The sequence below is a fragment of the Bos indicus x Bos taurus genome, unplaced genomic scaffold (genome assembly GCF_003369695.1).
Source record: "Bos indicus x Bos taurus breed Angus x Brahman F1 hybrid unplaced genomic scaffold, Bos_hybrid_MaternalHap_v2.0 SuperScaffold_100135, whole genome shotgun sequence".
Taxonomy (NCBI): Eukaryota; Metazoa; Chordata; class Mammalia; order Artiodactyla; family Bovidae; genus Bos; species Bos indicus x Bos taurus.
The window spans coordinates 801138-815680 of NW_020867067.1; positions in this window are offsets into that span (position 1 = coordinate 801138).

Here is a 14543-nt window from a genome sequence, read left to right on the forward strand (position 1 = left end):
ACCGTCTTAATGATTTTGCAGGGTAAGGAAATTTCCAAGGCCAGATAGTCACCACCCTTGAAAGTGGTGATAGCCATCCTCCTATTTATTGCATGATTCCCAGCATAATATGGTTACAGAGGAGATGCTCAAGAATTATATGTTGAATAAGTGAATGCCTATGAATTATTAAAGAAGCAGTAAGAGAGACTGACCTTCAGATTTTGCTAATTCTAGTAGATAGGTACTCTTAAAGAACCCCAGTCCAGGAGTCAAAAGACTGGTTTCTAGTCCCAGCAGTAGTACTGGTGACCCAGTACCTCAACTATCTGTCCCCATCTCCTTTTCCACTTCAGTTCAGCATTTCCAAGACCATTAATATATCTAGGTCTGAATCTCCTTCCAAAACAAAAGTTATCAGTGAGCATCACCATTAAACAGGTTTGAAACAAGTTAGCCCATTTATCCTACAGTCATTCCCTACAGAAAACACTCAGGGAATTAGCACTGGGACCTACCCTGAAAGGCCTTTTTAAAAATTCTTTTAGCACAGGAAAGGATTCTCATCATCACTAATCATTAAGGAAATACAAACCAAAACCACAAGGAGATATCACCTCATATGTATTAGGAGGGATACTATAGGGGGAAAAAAGAGAAAAGAAGGTTTGGCAAGGATGTGGACAAACAGGAACCCTTACACACTGATGGTAGGGGATGTAAAACAGTGTGTGACAAAACACTGCATGATTCCACTTGCATGAAGGTACTGAGAGCAGTCAGATTCAGAGAGAAACAAGGTGGCCCTGTGAAGAATATACAAAGGAGAAAAGACAATCTCTTTAATAAGTGGTGCTGGGAAAACTGGTCAACCACTTGTAAAAGAATGAAACTAGAACACTTTCTAACACCATACACAAAAATAAACTCAAAATGGATTACATATCTAAATGTAACACCAGAAACTATAAAACTCCTAGAGGAAAACATAGGCAAAACACTCTCTGACGTAAATCACAGCAGGATCCTCTATGATTCACTTCCCAGAGTAATGGAAATAAAAGCAAAAATAAACAAATGGGACCTAATTAAACTTAAAAGCTTTTGTACAACAAAGGAAACTATAAGCAAGGTGAAAAGAAAGCCTTCAGAATGGGAGAAAATAATAGCAAATGAAATAACTGACAAAGAATTAATCTCAAAAATATACAAGCAGCTCCTGCAGCTCAATTCCAGAAAAATAAATGACCCAATCAAAAAATGGGCCAAAGAACTAAACAGACATCTCTCCAAAGAAGACATACAGATGGCTAACAAACACATGAAAAGATGCTCAACATCACTCATCATCAGAGAAATGCAAATCAAAACCACAATGAGGTAGCATCTCATGCCGGTCAGAATGGCTGCTATCAAAAAGTCTACAAACAATAAATGCTGGAGAGGGTGTGGAGAAAAAGGAACCTTCTTACACTGTTGCGGGGAATGCAAACTAGTACTTGGAGAACAGTGTGGAGATTCCTTAAAAAACTGGAAATAGAACTGCCATAAGACCCTGTAATCCCACTCCTGGGCGTACACACCAAGGAAACCAGAATTTAGAGAGACACGTGTACCCCAGTGTTCATCGCAGCACTGTTTACAATAGCCAGGACATGGAAGCAACCTAGATGTCCATCAGCAGATTAATGGATAAGAAAGCTGTGGTACATATACACAATGGAATATTACTCAGCTATTAAAAAGAATGCATTTGAATCAGTTCTAATGAGGTGGATGAAACTGGAGCCTATTATACAGAGTGAAGTAAGTCAGAAAGAAAAACACCAATACAGTATATTAATGCATATATATGGAATTTAGAAAGATGGTAACAATGATCCTATATGTGAGACAGCGAAAGAGACACAGATGTAAAGAACAGACTGTTGGACTCTGTGGGAAAAGGCAAGGGTGGGATAATTTGAGAGAATAGCATTGAACCATGTATATTATCATATGTGAAACAGATTGCCAGTCCAGGTTCGATGCATGAGGCAGGGAACTCAGGGCTGGTTCACTGGGATGACCCTGAGAGATAAGATGGGGTGGGATGGTCAGGATGGGGAACACATGTACAACCATGGCTGATTCATGTAAATGTATGGCAAAAATACTGTAAAGTAATTAGCCTCCAATTAAAAAAAAAATCAAAGTGGCCCTGTGGTTGTCAGAGGCTGGGTGGAAGGGGACAGGGGAGAAGGGGAGTTAGTGTTTGATAATACACTTATACAGGATGAGGGCCTCCCTGGTTCCCAGCTGGTAAAGAATTCGTGTTCAATGCAGAGAGACCCTGGTTCGATTCCTGGGTCAGGAAAATTCCCTGGAGGAGGGATAGGCTACCCACTCCAGTATTTGCAGGCTTCCCTTGTGGCTCAGATGGTAAACAATCCACCTGCAGTGCAGGAGATCTGGGTTTGATCTTCTCTGGGTGGAGAAGATTCCCCTGGAGGAAGGTATGGCAATACACTCCAGTATTCTTGCCTGGAGAATCCCCAGGGACAGAGGAACCTGGCGGGCTATATAGTGTGTGTGGTCACAGAGAGTCAGGCACCACTGAGTGACTAAGCACAGCACGGTGTATCACAAATGACAAAACACTGCTTGATTCCACTTACATGAAGGTACCTGAGAGCAGTCAGGTTCAGAGAGAAACAAGGTGGGCCTGTGGTTGTCAGGGGCTGGGGGGAAGGGGAGTTGGGAGTTCATCTTTGACAGCACACTAATACAGGATGAGATGAGTTCTGGAAATTGGTTGCACAATAATGTGAATGTACTTAAAAACACTGAACCAGATGGTTAAAAATAGTTCAGACGGTAAATTTTCTATTGTATGCATTTTATTACTATTTTTTTAATTAAATGAGAAAAAAATTCCACTCAATCTGCCTCAGGTGGAACTCTTCCTGTGTAGAATCTAGATGTTGCCACTTTCTGATTTGTTACAACCTTGGACTAGCCACAAAACCTCTGGGTATGGGCCTCTGGTGAATGGGAGTAACACCTCCCAAGGCTGCTGAGGGGCCAACTGAGAGGATCTGTGTTGCTCTAAAGATGTCCCGCCAGACAAACAGCAGCCATCACCACAGCAGAGTTCCTGAGTTACCCCTTGTGGGCCCCAATAGAAAGCCTCTGCTAACTTTGATGGATGAGGTTGCTAACTTTGATAGCAGCACCCAACAGGATGAAGAAAGACTCCTCTTCTTTACTGGCCCTTGCCAATTGACTCAGCCAATGAAAGCTATGGAGTCTGTATACTATAGCCCTCCCAACTTCTTTTCCCCTCCATAAAAAAGTTCTCCGTCCCTAGCACTTAGAAGAACTGCAGATGGCACACCATGATTACAGGTATGGAATTGCAATTCATTGATGATCCTGAATAAACCTATTTTGAGAAACATCTGACCATCTATTTGTTTTACAAAAGGTATACAAAGGAAGGGTATTAACAAGTGTTGGGATCAGAAAGGCAAATTATCTGCTTGACACATTTGAATGAACACTAGTTGACACCTCTCAAGCTGATTCAGTGAGTTTTCAACAGGATCACCTCCCTAAACCATCTCAGCACTCAGCCAGTTCACAAACCCCTCATGTCTTCAGCTTCTCTGACAGAAGTCTCTGGAGAGACTGACTTGACACCAGAGACAGTTTCCACATTCACACTCCCTCTACAAGGGGACAGTTCACTGACTAAGATGTGGTCAGGGTCAGGGGATTGCGGATGTAATCACTCCCTAATGGGCCAAGTGCATCTGGTCCAAGACCCTGCCCCACCGTCATCTCTGGGGATAGGTCCTGCACTCACCCCCAAACTGCTAGCCTCTGGGATGAGGGGGGAAAGAAATTCAGAGCTCACCCCAGAGGCTGCAGTGGAGGGCAGTGGGGACATCGCCAGGGAGAGTCTCAGCAGACTAGACAGTCTAGTCCCCAGCTAGACACGGTTCATAAACTAGGCCACTGATTTTGAATAATGGGGAAGAAGGAGAATTATTCAATAAACTATGATGGGAAAATGGGCTGCTTTGGAAAAATGGGGCCTATCTTATAACAAAGGGGCACTGTGTGGGGCTGGAGTGGCCATAAGGAGATACCAGATGTCCCCACATTTGGGGTATTTGGAGATATCCTAAATTTGGAAAACTCAGCAGTGGCCACAGGACTGGAAAAGGTCAGTTTTCATCCCTATCCCAAAGAAAGGCAATGCCAAAGAATGTTCAAACTACCACACAATTGCACTCATCTCATAAGCTAGCAAAGTAACACTCAAAATTCTCCAATACAGGCTTCAACAGCACATGAACAGTGAAATTCCAGATGTTCAAGCTGGTTTTGGAAAAGGCAGAGGAACCAGAGATCAAATTGCCAACATCTGTTGTATCATCGAAAAAGCAAGAGAGTTCCAAAAAAAACTATTTCTGCTTTATTGGCTATGCCAAAGCCTTTGACTGTGTAGATCACAACAAATTGTGAAAAATTCTTAGATGGGAATACCAGACCACCTGACCTGTCTCCTGAGAAATCTGTATGCAGGACAAGAAGCAATGTGAAGTTGCTCAGTCGTGTCCAACTCTTAGTGACCCTGTGGACTGTAGCCCACCAGGCTCCTTCATCCATGGGATTTTTCAGGCAAGAGTACTGGAGCGGGGTTCCATTGCCTTCTCTGAAAGACTCAAAGACTCACTACTTAAAATTAAATACCACGTGTTGAATATTATTTAATGCTATGAATAAATGTTGTTCAGTCACTAAGCCATGTCCGACTCTTTGCAACCCCATAGACTGTAGCACACCATGCTCCTCTGTCCATGGGGTTCTCCAAGCAAGAATTCTGGAGTGGGTTTCCATTTCCTTCTCCAATGAATAAATGTTAACCTTAGAAAACTAAGGAGGAACCAGGATTCAAAGCTATTTAGTCATAGAGAAAAGTGTGCATGTGCAGGTGTGCACAGATTTTTAGGGAAAGACAAAACAACCAAAATGCCAGCAAGTGTGGATAACAGAAATAAATCCTTATTCCCTTCTTCTTCTTCTATAGTTTTAAATTTCTTACAGAAAGAGAAATATATATACTTTTCTAAAATTCATAGCAATTACCAGTAAGCTTAATGTTCAACCTCTCTTAGACCCTAAGTCCATCCTGTACTGTGAAAATACTAAAACCCCAGTAAGGTCATTTGTATAAAAGTTGGTAAGCTTATTATAGGCATCATTTACAAGTTTAAAAACAGTAAGGAACCAAGCAAATACCCAATGAGAAGATGAAAACTCAGTTCTTTTCTACAAGGTGGGTCTTGTCTCTAGGTGGCACTTCCTGGCTGGACTCATTTCAGCTTTCATGGGGCAGCGAGTAGGGGACACAAGGAAATCACGAAGCTACCTCAGAATTTACATACAGGATGGCAATCGTGGTCAACAACTAACCCCTTTTTAAAAATTAGCACTAAAGTAGCAATGCCAATGGGAGGAGAGGCTTAAAGCAGAAGCCAGCTTCAATCTTCCATCAGAATCACCTGGAGCTTGTTTAACTCCATCCCATCAGAGTTTCTAACTTTCCAGAATTGGTCTAGAAAGAGCATGGGGGTTGGGGGGCTGGGATTTGCATTTCTAACAAGTTCCCAGGTAATAAGGATGCTGCAGGTCTGAGAGCCAAACTCTGAGAACAGCCGCCCTAAAGCTTGATTATAGAATGTTTCATGTACATCATCTTCAACAGCAAGAATATTTTAAGAACTTCCCTTGAGAGACTCCTGCCAACAAGACCAAAGGTGTATCTGGAATTGCCTTCTCCTTGCATATAAGAACAAGTATCAGAAAGATCCTCTGGAGGAGGGCTTGGCAACACATTCCAGTATTCTTGCCTGGAGAATTCCATGGACAGAGGAGCCTGGTGGGCTACAGTCCAGAGGGTCCCAAAGTCAGACATAACTGAATCAACTTGGCATGCATGCATGCATCCCAATAGAAGCAGCTCAGTACTGCATACAGGACAACACAGGCTCAGGAGTCAGACTCCTAGTTTGGGATAACACTATTTCACCACTAGCTGTATGGTGGTAGGCAACGTATTCAACCTGTTTCAGTGCCTTCCCATGTAAAATATGAGGTAATAGCTGCTTTAGCTCCAGCAGGAAAACTGGAAGTAGGTGTCCACCAAAATTAATGAGAAACCCTCCCCTTCCCATTTCCACGCACACACACATTTTGAAAATCCACAAACAGAAGGTGCTTGAAGAGTTCCTTGCCCTGCCTAAAGTTAAGGAGATATTTCATGCTTCATTATTGTTTATAGTAACTACATTCATACTCCTTTTTTTAGGTCCCTCTTTCCTTAAGGACCACCAAAAGGCCAAGAGATGTTGCTACACACTGAATATACCACCATCAAGAAAAGCATAGGGGCTTTGCTGGTGGCTCAGTGGTAAAGAATCTACCTGCCAATGCAGGAGACAGAGGTTCCATCCCTGATCTGGGAAGATTCCACATGCTTCAGAGCAACTGAACCTGTGTGTCAGAACTATTGAGCATGTGCTCTAGAGCCTGGTATCGCCCTAGAGCCTGGTATTGCCCTAGAGCCTGTGCTTGACAACAAGAGAAGCCACCACAGTGAGACTCCTGCACGCTACAACTAGAGAAAAGCCCACATGGCAATTAAGATCCAGCAGAACCAAAAATGAATAAATAAATAAAATCAAAAGACATGAGGCTTAGAAAAATAACAAAACCAGCATAGGAGCTTCCATTCCCTGGAAAACCCATAAGCCTTTCCATAAAAAAATTTAAAAAAAAAAAAAAAGGGAAATATCAGAATTTGTGGGAAAGATGAATGGGTTTGTGTTCAGAAATAAAAGATCTAATAATCACCCAAGTGTAATTAAAACCCAAAGATTTGGGCCCACCTAGTTAGTAGTCCAGATATCAGGTAGAAAACTCTAGTTAAGAGCTTTACCTCTCTGAGCCATTTTTCATCTCCATTTCCTCCCAGCTCAGAGACCCGTCAGTGGTTTCAGGACCAAAGGACTCCTAGGCAAGACCCCCTGCATCAAGACCATGCACTGCTTCTCTGAAGGCTAAAGATCCTCATAAGATTCCATAGGTTTTCAAAATTGAAAAAGACAAATGTATACCCCCAATGTTCATTGTGGCACTACGTACAATAGATAGAACATGGAAGAAACATCGAGTCCATTAGATGAATGGATAGAAAAGTTGTGATACATATACACAATGGAATATTACTCAGCCATAAAAAGGAACACATGTGAGTCACTTCTAATGAAGTGGATGAACCTAGAACCTGTTATACAGAGTGAAGTAAGTCAAAAAGAGAAAGATAAATTTTGTATACTAAAGCATACATAAAACACACAGGGGGGCCTAGAGGAGCTACTCCATGTTCAAGGTCAGGAGGGGTGGTGGTGAGGAGATACCCCTCGTCCAAGGTAAGGAGCAGTGGCTGCGCTTTGCTGAAGCAGCCATGAAGAGATACCCCATGTCCAAGGTAAGAGAAACCCAATTAAGATGGTGGGTGTTGAAAGAGGGCATCAGAGGGCAGACACACTGAAAACATAATCACAGAAAACTAGTCAATCTGATCACATGGACCACAGCCTTGTCTAACTCAATGAAACTAAGCCATGCCCTGTGGGGCCACCCAAGATGGGTGGGCCATGGTGGAGAGGTCTGACAGAATGTGGTCCACTGGAGAAGGGAATGGCAAACCACTTCAGTATTCTTGCCTTGAGAACCCCATGAAGAGTATGAAAAGGCAGAATGATAGGATACTGAAAGAGGAACTCCCCAGGTCAGCAGGTGCCCAATATGCTACTGGAGATCAGTGGAGAACTAACTCCAGAAAGAATGAAGGGATGGAGCCAAAACAAAAACAATACCCAATTGTGGATGTGACTGGTGATAGAAGCAAGGTCCGATGTTGTAAAGAGCAATATTGCATAGGAATCTGGAATTTTAGGTCCATAAATCAAGGCAAATTGGAAGTGGTCAAACAGGAGATGGCAAGAGTGAACGTCAACATTCTAGGAATCAGCAAACTAAAATGGACTGGAATGGGTGAATTTAACTCAGATGACCATTATATCTACTACTGCAGGCAGGATCCCTCAGAAGAAATGGAGTAGCCATCATAGTCAACAAAAGAGTCTGAAATGCAGTACTTGGATGCAATCTCAAAAACAACAGAATGATCTCTGTTCATTTCCAAGGCAAACCATTCAATATCACAGTAATCCAAGTCTATGCCCCAACCAGTAATGCTGAAGAAGCTGAAGTTGAACGGTTCTATGAAGACCTACAAGACCTTTTAGAACTAACACCCAAAAAAGATGTCCTTTTCATTATAGGGGACTGGAATGCAAAAGTAGGAAGTCAAGAAACACCTGGAGTAACAGGCAAATTTGGAATATGGAATGAAGCAGGGCAAAGGCTAATAGAGTTTTGCCAAGAGAATGCACAGGTCATAGCAAACACCCTCTTCCAACAACACAATAGAACTCTACACATAGATATCACCAGATGGTCAACACCAAAATCAGATTGATTATATTCTTTGCAGCCAAAGATGGAAAAGCTCTATAAAGTCAGCAAAACCAAGACCAGGAGCTGACTGTAGCTAGGATCATGAGCTGCTTATTTCCAAATTCAGATTTAAATTGAAGAAAGTAGGGAAAAACACTAGACCATTCAGGTATGACCTATATCAAATCCCTTATGATTATACAGTGGAAATGAGAAATAGATTTAAGGGACTAAATCTGATAGAGTGCCTGATGAACTATGGACAGAGGTTCGTGACATTGTACAGGAGACAGGGATCAAGACCATCCCCATGGAAAAGAAATGCAAAAAAGCAAAATGGCTGTCTAGGGAGGCCTTACAAACAGCTGTGAAAAGAAGAAAAGTGAAAAGCAAAGGAGTAAAGGAAAGATATAAGCATCTGAATGCAGAGTTCCAAAGAATAGCAAGGAGAGATAAGAAAGCCTTCCTCAGTGATCAATGCAAAGAAATAGAGGAAAACAACAGAATGGGAAAGACTAGAGATCGCTTCAAGAAAATTAGAGATACCAAGGGAACATTTCATGCAAAGATGGGCTCGATAAAGGCCAGAAATGGTATGGATCTAAGAGAAGCAGAAGATATTAAGAAGAGGTGACAAGAATACACAGAAGAACTGTACAAAAAAGATCTTCATGACCAAGATAATCACGATGGTGTGATCACTCACCTAAAGCCAGACATCCTGGAATGTGAAGTCAAGTGGGCCTTAGAAAGCATCACTACGAAAAAAGCTAGTGGAGGTGATGGAATTCCAGTTGAGCTATTCCAAATCCTGAATGATGCTGTGAAAGTGCCACACTCAATATGCCAGCAAATATCAAAAATTCAGCAGTGGCCACAGGACTGGAAAAGGTCAGTTTTCATTCCAATCCCAAAGAAAGGCAATGCCAAACAATGCTCAAACTATCGCACAATTGCACTCCTCTCACATGCTAGTAAAGTAATGCTCAAAATTCTCCAAGCCAGGCTTCAGCGATATGTGAATCGTGAACTTCCTGATGTTCAAGCTGGTTTTAGAAAAGGCAGAGGAACCAGAGGTCAAATTGCCAACATCCCCTGGATCACTGAAAAAGCAAGCGAATTTCAGAAAAACATCTATTTCTGCTTTATTGACTATGCCAAAGCCTTTGACTGTGTGGATCACAATCAACTGTGGAAAATTCTGAAAGAAATGGGAATACCAGAGCACCTGATCTGTCTCTTGAGAAAACTATATGCAAGTCAGGAAGGAACAGTTAGAACTGGACATGGAACAACAGACTGGTTCCAAATAGGAAAAGGAGTATGTCAAGGCTGTATATTGTCACCCTGCTTATTTAACTTCTATGCAGAGTACATCATGAGAAATGCCGGGCTGGTAAAAGCACAAGCTGGAATCAAGATTGCCGGGAGAAATATCAATAACCTCAGATATGCAGATGACACCACCCTTATGGCAGAAAGTGAAGAGGAACTAAAAAGCCTCTTGGTGAAAGTGAAAGAGGAGAGTGAAAAAGTTGGCTTAAAGATCAACATTCAGAAAACAAAGATCATGGCATCTGGTCCCATCACTTCATGGGAAAGAGATGGGGAAACAGTGTCAGACTTTATTTTTTTAGGCTCCAAAATCACTGCAGATGGTGACTGCAGCCATGAAATTAAAAGACGCTACTCCTTGGAAGGAAAGTTATGTCCAACCTAGATAGCATATTCAAAAGCAGAGACATTACTTTGCTAACAAAGGTCCATCTAGTCAAGGCTATGTTTTTTCCAGTGGTCATGTATGGATATGAGAGTTGGACTGTGAAGAAATCTGAGCACCAAAGAATTGATGCTTTTGAACTGTGGTGTTGGAGAAGACTCTTGAGAGTCCCTTGGACTGCAAGGAGATCCAACCAGTCCATTCTAAAGGAGATCAGCCCTGGGATTTCTTTGGAGGGAATGATGCTAAAGCTGAAACTCCAGTTATTTGGCCACCTCATGCAAAGAGTTGACTCATTGGAAAAGACTCTGATGCTGGGATGGATTGGGGGCAGGAGGTGAAGGGGATGACAGAGGATGAGTAGCTGGATGGCATCACCGACTCGATGGACGTGAGTCTGAGTGAACTCCGGGAGTTGGTGATGGACAGGGAGGCCTGGTGTGCTGTGATTCATGGGATTGCAGAGTCGGACATGACTGAGCGACTGAACTGAACTGAAAGTTTACATATGGAATCTAGAAAGATAGCACCAAAGAGTTTATTTTCAGGGCAGCAATGGAGAAACAGACATAGAGAACAGACTTACAGGCATGGAGAGAGGGGAGGAGAGGCTGAAATGTATCCAGAGAGTAACATGGAAACTTACATTACCATATGTAAAACAGATAGCCAATGGGAATTTGCTGTATGTCTCAGGGAACTCAAACATGAGCTTTGTATAAATTTAGAGGGGTGGGATTGGGAGGGAGGTTCAAGAGGGAGGGGATATATGTCTACCTATGGCTGATTCATGTTGAGGTTTGACAGAAAACAAAATTCTGTAATGCAATTATCCTTTAATTAAAAAATATATAAAATTTTTAAAAAAGATTCCAGAGGTTTCAAGGACCCCATCCCCAAGGTGGTTCTCTAGAGTGGAAGCAGAATATTCACAATAAGAAAGTATTAATTGCTCAGTCATGTCTGACTCTTTGTGACCCCATGAACTATAGCCTGCCAGGCTCCTCTGTCCATGAATTTTCCAGGCAAGAATACTGAAGTGGGTTTCCATTTCCTTCTCTGGGTGATCTTCCTGACCCAGGGATCAAGCCCAGGTCTTCTACACTGCAAGAAGTTTCTTTACCGGCTGAGCCACCAGGAAAGGGAAGGGGCTTGTCAAACACACACTCTACTCCAGGCTGTGTGTCCAAGGCAGAAGCAAAACATGTTCAAGAATAGTGTCCTCATTCATTATATAAAAATCATCCTTTTTATACACATGAAGTTTGTCACAACTGGGTATCAGGATATACAGTGAGCGAGTCACACAGAGAGTGGGAGGGAGACCTGGTCATAGACTCAGGTCAGAAGGAGCTCCATGCAGTTGCAACGCAGCTGTCACTTAAGAATATGGGAGAAGGTGGGGATGTTACTGGAAGACTACAAAGGTGCAGGACACTAATTAGATAAAGGAAGCTGTTCATAAGCTGCTTGCTTAGGAAAAAAAGGAGGGGCACTTTAGTTCAGAACTGAGGAGTATAATTATTCAATAAACCCTGATGGGAAAGGGGGCAGTTTGGGGGGAAAAAAAACCGAGCCTATACTGAATACTAAACGAAATTCTAGCTGCCTTTGTTGTTAGAAAAAGAAGGGTAAAATAATTAAATAAAACACTTACAGAATTTTAGATGATGCTGGGATCTTAAAAAAGATATTACAAAAGCAACAGGAGAAAAACAGGCTCAATATAATTAATGATATATAATGTAAAACCTCAACTAAATTATAATACAAATGAAAATCTGGCAAAGTATTATAAACACTATTGCAAGTTATTTCAAAACTATAAATGCTTCATAGGAAAAATATCCATTAACAGACAATTCAAAAACAACAAATAGATGGTAAGTTCAGTTCAGTTGCTCAGTCAGGTCCGACTCTTTGTGACCCCATGGACTGCAGCACACCAGGCCTCTGTGTCCATCACCAACTACTGGAGTAAACTCAAACTTATGTCCATTGAGTCGGTATTTCCATCCAACCCTCTCATCCTCAGTCTTCCCCTTTTCCTCCTGCCTTCAGTCTTACCCAGCATCAGGGTCTTTTCCAATGAATCAGTTCTTGGCATCAGGTGACCAAAGTATTGAAGTTTCAAACTACCACACAATCACACTCATTTCACATGCTAGTCAAGTAATGCTCAAAATTCTCCAAGCCAGGCTTCAGCAATATGTGAACCGTGAACTTCCTGATGTTGAAGCTGGTTTTAGAAAAGGCAGAACCAGAAATCAAATTGCCAACATCTGCTGGATCAAGGAAAAAGCAAGAGAATTCCAGAAAAACATTTATTTCTGCTTTATTGACTATGCCAAAGCCTTTGACTGTGTGGATCACAATCAACTGTGGAAAATTCTGAACGAGATGGGAATACCAGACCACCTGACCTGCCTCTTGAGAAATCTGTATGCAGGTCAGGAAGCAACAGTTAGAACTGGACATGGAGAAACAGACTGGTTCCAAATAGGAAAAGGAGTATGTCAAGGCTGTATATTGTCACCCTGCTTATTTAACTTATATGCAGAGTACATCATGAGAAACACTGGACTGGAAGAAACACAAGCTGGAATCAAGATTGCCAGGAGAAATATCAATAACCTCAGATATGCAGATGACAGAAAGTGAAGAGGAACTAAAAAGCCTCTTGGTGAAAGTGAAAGAGGAGAGTGAAAAAGTTGGCTTAAAGGTCAACATTCAGAAAATGAAGATCATGGCATCCAGTCCCATCACTTCATGGGAAATAGATGGGGAAACAGTGGAAACAGTGTCAGACTTTATTTTTTGGGGCTCCAAAATCACTGCAGATGGTGACTGCAGCCATGAAATTAAAAGACACTTACTCCTTGGAAGGAAAGTTATGTCCAACCTAGATAGCATATTCAAAAGCAGAGACATCACTTTGCCAACAAAGGTCCATCTAGTAAAGGCTATGGTTTTTCCTGTGGTCATGTATGGATGTGAGAGTTGGACTGTGAAGAAGGCTGAGCACCGAAGATACAGAGTGAAGTAAACCAGAAAGAACACCAATTCAGTATACTAATGCATATATATGGAATTTATAAAGATGGTAACAATAACCCTGTATACAAGATAGCAAAAGAGACACTGATGTATAGATCAGTCTTTTGGACTCTGGGGGAGAGGGAGAGTGTGGGATGGTTTGGGAGAATGGCATTGAAACATGTATAATATCATATATGAAACGAGTCACCAGTCCAGGTTCGATGCACGATACTGGATGCTTGGGGCTGGTGCACTGGGATGACCCAGAGGGATGGTATGCGGAGGGAGGTGGGAGGAGGGTTCAGGATGGGGAACACATGTATACTTGTGGTGGATTCCTTTTGATATATGGCAAAACCAATACAATATTGTAAAGTTAAAAAATAAAATACAATTAAATTAAAAAAATAAAATAAACTGTGGTGTTGATGAAGACTCTTGAGAGTCCCTTGGACTGCAAGGAGATCCAACCAGTCCATTCTGAAGGAGATCAGCCCTGGGATTTCTTTGGAAGGAATGATGCTAAAGCTGAAACTCCAGTACCTTGCCCACCTCATGCAAAGAGCTGACTCATTGGAAAAGACTCATGCTGGGAGGGATTGGGGGCAGGAGGAGAAGGGGACGACAGAGCATGAGATAGCTGGATGGCATCACTGATTCGATGGACATGAGTCTGAGTGAACTCCAGGAGTTTGTGACGGACAGGGAGGCCTGGCATGCTGCGATTCATGGAGTCACAAAGTCGGACATGACTGAGCGACTGAACTGAACTGAACTTCCAATGAATATTCAGGACTGATTTCCTTTAAGATAGACTGGTTGGATCTCCTTGCCGTCCAAGGGACTCTCGAGAGTCTTCACCACCACAGTTCAAAAGCATCATTTCTTCGGCACTCAGCTTTCTTTACAGTCCAATTCTCACATCCATATATGACTACTGGAAAAACCATAGCTTTGACTAGATGGACCTTTGTTGAATGCAGAGTTCCCAAGAATATCAAGGAGAGACAAGAAAGCCTTCCTCAGCGATCAATGCAAAGAAATAGAAGAAATAAATAGAATGGGAAAACTAGAGATCTCTTCAAGAAAATTAGAGATACCAAGGGAACATTTCATGCAAAGATGGGCTCAATAAAGGACAGAAATGGTATAGACCTAACAGAAGCAGAAGATATTAAGAAGAGGTGGCAAGGATACAAAGAAGAACTATACAAACAAGATCTTAACAATT